Source organism: Triticum aestivum, chromosome 4A (genome assembly GCF_018294505.1).
Source record: "Triticum aestivum cultivar Chinese Spring chromosome 4A, IWGSC CS RefSeq v2.1, whole genome shotgun sequence".
Taxonomy (NCBI): Eukaryota; Viridiplantae; Streptophyta; class Magnoliopsida; order Poales; family Poaceae; genus Triticum; species Triticum aestivum.
The window spans coordinates 75,501,814-75,511,326 of NC_057803.1; positions in this window are offsets into that span (position 1 = coordinate 75,501,814).

Consider the following 9,513-nt stretch of genomic DNA (forward strand, 5'->3'; position numbering starts at 1 on the left):
TTTTAATTACTACTACAAGCATGGAAATTAAAACTAGCTAAAATCTACAACTAATTTTTTTGTTTTTCTTAAGGTTTATCAAACACACGAGAAGAAAGCATAAAAAAGAAATAAACTAGCATGGATATTACAATGAAAAATTATGAGCACCGACAACTAGCAATAAGTGTGTGAACATAAATATAATGTTGGTGGGAAATATGTACTCCCCCAAGCTTAGGCTTTTGGCCTAAGTTGGTCTAATGCCACGGATGGCCTGGCGGATATCCAAAGTTATAGTTGGTGTCGTACTGAGATGCAGCAGTCATTGCATCGTGGGCTGTAGCTTGGAGGCGAGCTATCTCGGCCCTCCTCTTATACTCTTCCACCTCCTCTCTGGTTATAAAATATCTCCCTTTTGCCTGAAAGTCAAAGAAAGTAGAAGCAGGGAGAGCGACATGATAGGTGTGTCGTCTGTCGAAGATTAGTCGGTACTGGAGGAACTGACCGTTCCTCTCAACAAAATGATGACGAACCATAGCCTCATAATCCAAATAAGCAGGAGGCAACTCAATATCATCCTCACGTATGGTTATACCAAGAAAATTAGCTATACGGGTTGCATAAATTCCACCAAAGAAATCTCCATTAAATCTATTGTGATGCAACCTTCGTGCAACAATGGCTCCAAAATTATAAGATTTATCTCCTAACATAGCACTCCTAAGAATACTGAGGTCAGGGACATACATGTGACATGCTTCATCTTTACCATTAATGCATATACCTATGAAGAGAGCAAAATAATGTAGAGCAGGAAAATGAATGCTCCCTATGGTAGCTTGTGCTATATATCTAGATTCCCCCACAGTTATACTAGCAAAAAAATCTCTAAACTCAGATTTGCGAGGTTCACTAGCACTACCCCATTGTGGAAGTTTGCAAGCAGTGGTAAAATCCTCTAAGTCCATAGTATAAGAATTTTCATAAAGATCAAATATGACAGTTTGAGAATTGCGTGAAGATGAAAATTCAAACTTCCTCACAAAGGAACTAGTGAGATAGTGGTACTGGCGGCACTTTTCTGCCTCGAAGCTCACAAGATCAGCGTTACGCAAATATGCGTTAAATTCTTCCTCAATTCCTGCTCGATCCATGAAGTCCTCTGAAGGCCATTCACAAGGCCGCACTGGGGCGTCCCTTAGTGGTTCATCATCAACATCACGCATTGCAAGCCTGGGTCCTTGCTTCCTTGAAGGACCACCTTGGTAAATTTTCCTAAACATATTTCTTCTTCTGAAAAATTTCTAAAATTTTTAGTAACTTCAAATAAAAGTGAACCAAGCTCAACAAAATTGATAGCAACTACTCCTAGAAGTGCCTAGGACCTATATCGTGCATTAGAACTAGTTGGAACCATATAAATTTGACATGCAAGCTCAAGAACATGGTCACCTAGGCAGCAGAAATTTGCAATGAATAAAGCACTAGAACAAAAACTAATTGGACCAATGGAGGAGTCACATACCAAGGAACAATTCCCCAAAAGCAGTTTTGTGAGAGGTGCTTTCAGCAAGGAGATCGAAAATCGCAGTAAAATGAGCTAGAACTCGTGCTTGAGCTGGATGGTGATTTTTTGGGAGGAAGAAGAAGTGTGTGGGTGCAGGAATAAGTGGAGGGGAGCCACCATGGGCCCACGAGGTAGGGGGGCGCGCCTAGGGGTGGGCACGCTGTGGACCCTCCTGGCCAGGTGCTTGCTCCCCCTGCTGTGTTCTCAGTGCCAGATATTCTCAAATATTCCAGAAAAAATCATATTTAAATTTCAGGGCATTTGGAGAACTTTTATTTTCAAGGTATTTTCATGTTGCACGGATAATTCAAAAAACAGACAGAGATTACTATTTTTACTTTATTTCAACTAAATAACAGAAAGTAAAAGGAGGGTACAGAAGGTTGTGCTTTCTAACTTCGTCCATCTCATGCTCGTCAAAAGGAATCCACTAACAAGGTTGATCAAGTCTTGTTAACAAACTCATTTCGAGTAACATGAAACCGGAGAAATTTCGAATAACACTAGGTTACCTCAACGGGGATATGGACATCCCCAAAAATAAGAATATCATATTTCTTCTTGACAGTAGGAAGAGGAAATTCAAAACCTCCAAAAATAATCGATGGGATTTTTCCAATAGAATTGATACTGTGGACTTGAGGTTGTTTCCTCGGAAAATGTACCGTATGCTCATTACCATTAACATGAAAAGTGACATTGCCCTTGTTGCAATCAATAACAGCCCCTGCAGTATTCAAAAAGGGTCTTCCAAGAATAATAGACATACTATCGTCCTCGGGAATATCAAGAATAACAAAGTCCATTAAAATAGTAATGTTTTCAACCACAACAGGCACATCCTCACAAATACCGACAGGTATAACATTTGATTTATCAGCCATTTGCAAAGATATTTCAGTAGGTGTCAACTTATTCAAATCAAGTCTACAATATAAAGAAAGAGGCATAACACTAACACCGGCTCCAAGATCACATAAAGCAGTTTTAACATAGTTTCTTTTAATGGAGCATGGTGTAGTTGGTACTCCGGGATCTCCTAGTTTCTTAGGTATTTCACCTTTAAAAGAATAATTAGCAAGCATGGTGGAAATTTCAGCTTCCGGTATCTTTCTTTTATTAGTAACAATATCTTTCATGTACTTTGCGTAAGGATTCATTTTCAGCATATCAGTTAAACGCATACGCAAAAAGATAAGTCTAATCATTTCAGCAAAGCGCTCAAAATCCTCATCATCCTTTTTCTTGGATGGCTTAGGAGGAAAAGGCATGGGTTTCTGAACCCAAGGCTCTCTTTCCTTACCGTGCTTCCTAGCAACAAAGTCTCTTTTATCATAACGTTGATTCTTTGATTGTGGGTTATCAAGATCAACAGCAGGTTCAATCTCTACATCTTTGTCATTACTAGGTTGAGCATCAACATAAACATTATCATTAATATTATCACTAGTTTCATGTTCATTACCAGATTGTGTTTCAGCATCAGAAATATAGATATCATTGGGATTCTCAGGTGTGTCAATAACAGGTTCACTAGAAGCATGCAAAGTCCTATCATTTTCCTTTTTCTTCGTTTTAGAAGGACTAGGTGCATCTGTATTATTTCTCTGAGAATCTTGCTCAATTCTCTTAGGATGGCCCTCAGGATACAAAGGTTCCTGAGTCATCTTACCACCTTTAGTCATAACTCTAACAACATTATCATTTTTCTTACTATTTAATTCATTGAGCAAATCATTCTGAGCTTTAAGTACTTGTTCTACTTGAACGGTAACCATAGAAGCATGTTTACTAATGAGTTTAAGTTCACCTTTGACTCTAGACATATAATCACCCAAGTGTTCAATCATATAAGCATTTTTTTCAATTGTCTACCAAAATAAGCATTGAAGTCTTCTTGCTTAACCATAAAGTTATCAAACTCATCCAAACATTGGCTAGCAAACTTAGTAGGAGGGATTTTGGCTTTATCATATCTATAGAGAGAATTTACCTTTACTACCTGTATCGGGTTATCAAGACCGTGTGTTTCTTTAATAGGTGATGGATTAAAACCATATATTTCTTCAACAGACGGTAAATTAAGACCATGTATTTCTTCAAAAGGAGGTAAATTCTTAACATCTTCAGCTTTAATACCCTTTTCTTTCATGGATTTCTTTACCTCTTGCATATCTTCGGGACTGAGAAATAGAACACCTCTTTTCTTCGGGGTTGGTTTGGGAATAGGCTAAGGAGCTGGCTCAGGAAGTGTCCAATTATTTTCATTTTTCAACATATTATTCAATAGAATTTCAGCTTCATCAGGTGTTCTTTCCCTGAAAACAGAACCAACACAACTATCCAGGTAATCTCTGGAAGCATCAGTTAGTCCATTATAAAAGATATCAAGTATTTCATTTTTCTTAAGAGGATGATCAGGCAAAGCATTAAGTAATTGGAGAACCTCCCCCAAGCTTGTGGGAGACTCTCTTCTTCAATTTGCACAAAATTATATATATCCCTTAAGGAAGCTTGTTTCTTATGAGCAGGGAAATATTTAGCAGAGAAGTAATAAATCATATCCTGGGGACTACACACACAACCAGGATCAAGAGAATTAAACCATATCTTAGCATCACCCTTTAATGAGAACGGAAATATTTTAAGGATATAAAAGTAGCGAGTTCTCTCATCATTAGTGAACAGGGTGGCTATATCATTTAATTTAGTAAGATGTGCCACAACAGTTTCAGATTCATAGCCATAAAAAGGATCAGATTCAACCAAAGTAATTATATCAGGATCAATAGAGAATTCATAATCCTTATCAGTAACAAAGATAGGTGAAGTAGCATAAGCAGGATCATATTTCATTCTAGCATGCAGAGTTTTTTGTTTAAGCTTAGCTAATAATTTCTTAAGATCACTTCTATCATTGCAAGCAAGAAAATCTCTTTTAGTTTCTTCATCCATAACATAGCCCTCAGGAAGAACAGGCAATTCATATTTATTAGGAGAGCCTTCATCATCACTTTCATCAATATTATCAGTTTCAATAATTTCATCCTCTCTAGCCCTAGCAAGCTGTTCATCAAGAAATTCACCAAGTGGCACAGTAGTATCAAGCATAGAAGTAGTTTCATCATAAGTATCATGCATAGCAGAAGTGGCATCATCAATAATATGTGACATATTAGAATTAATAGCAGAAGCAGGTTTAGGTGTCGCAAGCTTACTCAAAACAGAAGGTGAATCAAGTGCAGAGCTAGATGGTAGTTCCTTACCTCCCCTCGTAGTTGAGGGATAAATCTTGGTTCTTGGATCTTTCAAGTTCTTCATAATGAGCAGATATAAATCCCAAGTGACTCAAAGAATAGAGCTATGCTCCCCGGCAACAGCGCCAGAAAATAGTCTTGATAACCCACAAGTATAGGGGATCACAACAGTTTTCGAGGGTAGAGTATTCAACCCAAATTTATTGATTCGACACAAGGGGAGCCAAAGAATATTCTCAAGTATTAGCAGTTGAGTTGTCAATTCAACCACACCTGGAAACTTAGTATCTGCAGCTAAATTTTTAGTAGCAAAGTAATATGATAGTTGTGGTAACGGTAGCAAAAGGTAATGATAGCAAAATTAATATTTTTGGTGTTTTGTAGTGATGGTAATAATAGCAATGGAAAAGTAAATAAGTGAAGAACAATATATGGAAAGCTCGTAGGCATTGGATCGGTGATAGAGAATTATGCCGGATGCGGTTCATCATGTAACAGTCATAACCTAGGGTGACACATAACTAGCTCCAATTCATCAATGTAATGTAGGCATGTATTTCGAATATAGTCATACGTGCTTATGGAAAAGAACTTGCATGACATCTTCTATCCTACCCTCTCATGGCAGCGGGGTCCTAGTGAAAACTAAGGGATATTAAGGCCTCCTTTTAATAGAGTACCGGACCAAAGCATTAACACATAGTGAATACATGAACTCCTCAAACTACGGTCATCACCGGGAGTGGTCCCGTTTATTGTCACTTCGGGGTTGCCGGATCATAACACATAGTAGGTGACTATAGACTTGCAAGATAGGATCAAGAACTCACATATATTCATGAAAACATAATAGGTTCAGATCTGAAATCATGGCACTCGGGCCCTAGTGACAAGCATTAAGCATAGCAAAGTCATAGCAACATCAATCTCAGAACATAGTGGATACTAGGGATCAAACCCTAACAAAACTAACTCGATTACATGATAAATCTCATCCAACCCATCACCATCCAGCAAGCCTATGATGGAATTACTCACGCACGGCGGTGAGCATCATGAAATTGGTGATGGAGGATGGTTGATGATGACGACGGCGACGGATTCCCCTCTCCGTAGCCCCGAACGGACTCCAGATCAGCCCTCCCGAGAGAGTTTAGGGCTTGGCGACGGCCCCGTATCGTAAAACGCGATGAATCATTCTCCTTTATTTTTTCTCCCCGAACACGAATATATGGAGTTGGAGTTGAGGTCGCTGGAGCTCCAGGGGGCCCACGAGGTAGGGGGCGCGCCCAGGGGGGCAGGCGCGCCCCCACCCTTGTGGCTAGGGTGTGGGGCCCCTAGCCTTGATTCTTTGCCAGTATTTTTTATTATTTCCAAAAATAATCTCCGTGGAGTTTCAGGTCATTCCGAGAACTTTTGTTTTTGCACATAAATAACACCATGGCAATTCTACTAAAAACAGCGTCAGTCCGGGTTAGTTCCATTCAAATCATGCAAGCTAGAGTCCAAAACAAGGGCAAAAGTGTTTGGAAAAGTAGATACGACGGAGACGTATCAGTGAACAGTCAAAGAATCAAACATTATATCTCAGGTAATCCCATAAATGTTGAAACTAATGTTATTGAAACCGTAACCCGGGAGGAATACATAAGGGACACTTTCCAGAATGTTTCAGACTCCGAAAAGGAAGATGTATGTGGTATGGTAAGTAAACCAACTCCAAAACAGTTCTAATAGCATTTTTTCTCCGTTTTGGAATATTTAAGAAAATAGGAAAATAAGAAGTAGTCCGGGAAAGACACGAGGCGCCCACGAGGTCGGAGGGCGCTCCCTACCCCCCTGGGTGCGCCCCCTGCCTCGTGGGCACCTCGTGTGCCCTCCGGACTCCGTTTTCTTGCAGGATACTTCTTTTGGTCGGTAAAAATTCATTATATAATCTCCCGAAGGTTTTGACCACCGTACCATGCAAATATCCTCTGTTTTTGTTTCGAGCTGTTTTTTTGACACATCTAGATCACCATGACGTCTCCAAGTGCCCCCATGGACAAGTTCTTCGAGAAGGTCATCAACCCCTACCTCGCGGAGGTGCTGCAACACCCTCAAACCATTGAGATCGTGAGGGGTTTCTGCACATCCACGATGTTGAGGGACCAAGGAGGACCGGAAGCATGGAGACAAGACTCAAAGCAATGGAGCAACAAGTTTTCAAGTGCCAGGAGATGGTGGAACGTGGACTCTGCACCAACCACATAATGATCACGGAGTTCACCAACACCACCAAGCTATATGCCAGAAACATCGAAGAGACCATCTTAAAGCTTCATGAGAAAATCGAGTATCTCCAAGCCCAGATCTATGACCTGCAAAACCAGAATTGTGAGTATGAATATAGATTCAAGAGGATGAGTTTGGCTGCAGATTCGAGGATCCCGGAGACTCGATCATCCTTCTATGATGGCGAGACTATGCCTTGGAAGATGGACGACAAGCCTACATCATCAACAACTCCATCATCACTACCTCCGAGGAAGGAGACATAAAAACATGGGTATAGGCGCTCCCCTTGGCTACTTCCAAGCTTGGGGGAGTGCCCCGGTATCGTATCACCATCACACTTTTATCTTTACCGTTTTTTCTTAGGTCGATCCTTTTGGTAATATCTTGCTCTAGTAGAATAAAGTTTTAGTATGATCTAGTTTTGAGTTTTGCTTTATGATCCTTCTATGTAATCGAGTCCATGAGCTATATATAATAAAGATTAGTGTTGATTCAAGGGCTTTGCCATCTTGCTATGATCTTGAGGGTATAAAAATAAAAGAGAAGAGAAAGAATAAAAAGAAATAAAGAGATCATATGGATCTTATGGAAAGTAATGACTTCACATATAAAGAGTATGATGAATAAAAGTTGTTGAAAGTTGACAAACATAGTTTTGGTCATCGTTGCAATTAATAAGAAGTAATAAGGAAAGAGAGGTTTTCACATACAAATATACTATCTTGGACATCTTTTATGATTGTGAGAACTCATTAAAATATGACATGCTGAAGAGTTGATGTTGGACAAGGAAGACAACTTAATGACAACTTGATCCGGAATAAATTATATTTTCATGGATAATCCAACATGTTGAGCTTGCCTTTCCCTCTTATGCTAGCCAAATTCTTTGCACCAAGTAGAGATACTTATTGTGCTTCCAAATACCCTTAAACCCAGTTTTGCCATGAGAGTCCACCATATCTACCTATGGATTGAGTAAGATCCTTCAAGTAAGTTGTCATTGTTGCAAGCAATAAAAATTGCTCTCTAAATATGTATGACTTATTAGTGTGGAGAAAATAAGCTTTTGTACGATCTTGTGATGTGGAAGAAATAAAAGCGATGGACTGGATAATAAAGGTCCATACCACAAGTGGCAATATAAAGTGACGTTCTTTCGCATTAAGATTTTGTGCATTCAACCATAAAAGCACATGACAACCTCTGCTTCCCTCTGCAAAGTGCCTATCTTTTATTCTTGTCTATTACTTCATACAAGAGTCATGGTGATCTTCACCTTTCCTTTTTACATTTTATCCTTTGGCAAGCACAATGTGTTGGAAAGATCCAAATATATATAGCTAATTGGATGTGAGTTTTCATGAATTATTATTGCTGACATTACCCTTGAGGTAAAAGGTTGGGAGGCAAAACTATAAGCCCCTATCTTTCTCTGTGTCTGATTAAAACTTCATACCCACCAATATTGCGTGAGTGTTAGCAATTGTGAAAGACTAAATGATAGTTGAGTATGTGGACTTGCTGAAAAGCTCTTATATTGACTCTTTTTGATGTTATGATAAATTGCAATTGCTTCAGTGACTGAGATTATAGTTTGTTAGTTTTCAATGAAGTTTCTGATTCATACTTGAAATTGTGATTGAATTGTTACTTTAGAATAAGAAATCATATGACAATATATATATATATATATATATATATATATATATGTTGCTGTTATAAGAATGATCATGATGCCCTCATGTTCGTATTTTATTTTATCGACACCTCTATCTCTAAACATGTGGACATATTTTTCAATATTGGCTTTCGCTTGAGGACAAGCGAGGTCTAAGCTTGGGGGAGTTGATACGTCCATTTTGCATCATGCTTTTATATTGATATTTATTGCATTATGGGCTATTATTACACCTTATATCACAATACTTATGCCTATTCTCTCTTATTTTACAAGGTTTACATGAAAAGGGAGAATGCCGGCAGCTGGAATTCTGGGCTGGAAGAGGAGAAAATATTAGAGACCTATTCTGCACATCTCCAAAAGTCCTGAAATTTCACGGGAGCACGTTTCAGAATATATATAAAATATTGGGCGAAAGAAGTACCAGAGGGGGACCACCCACCATCCACGAGGGTGGGGGGCGCGCCCCCTGCCTCGTGGCCCCCCTGGCAGCCCTCTGATGCCCATCTTTGGCTATATGGAGTCTTTCATCCTGGAAAAAAATTAGAAGCAAGCTTACGAGACGAAATTCCGCCGCCACGAGGTGGAAACTTGGCAGAACCAATCTAGGGCTCCAGCCGAGCTGTTCTGCCGGGGAAACTTCCCTCCGGGAGGGGCAAATCATCACCATCACCATCACCATCGATCCTCTCATTGGGAGGGGGTCAATCTCCATCAGCACCTTCACCAGCACCATCTCATCTCAA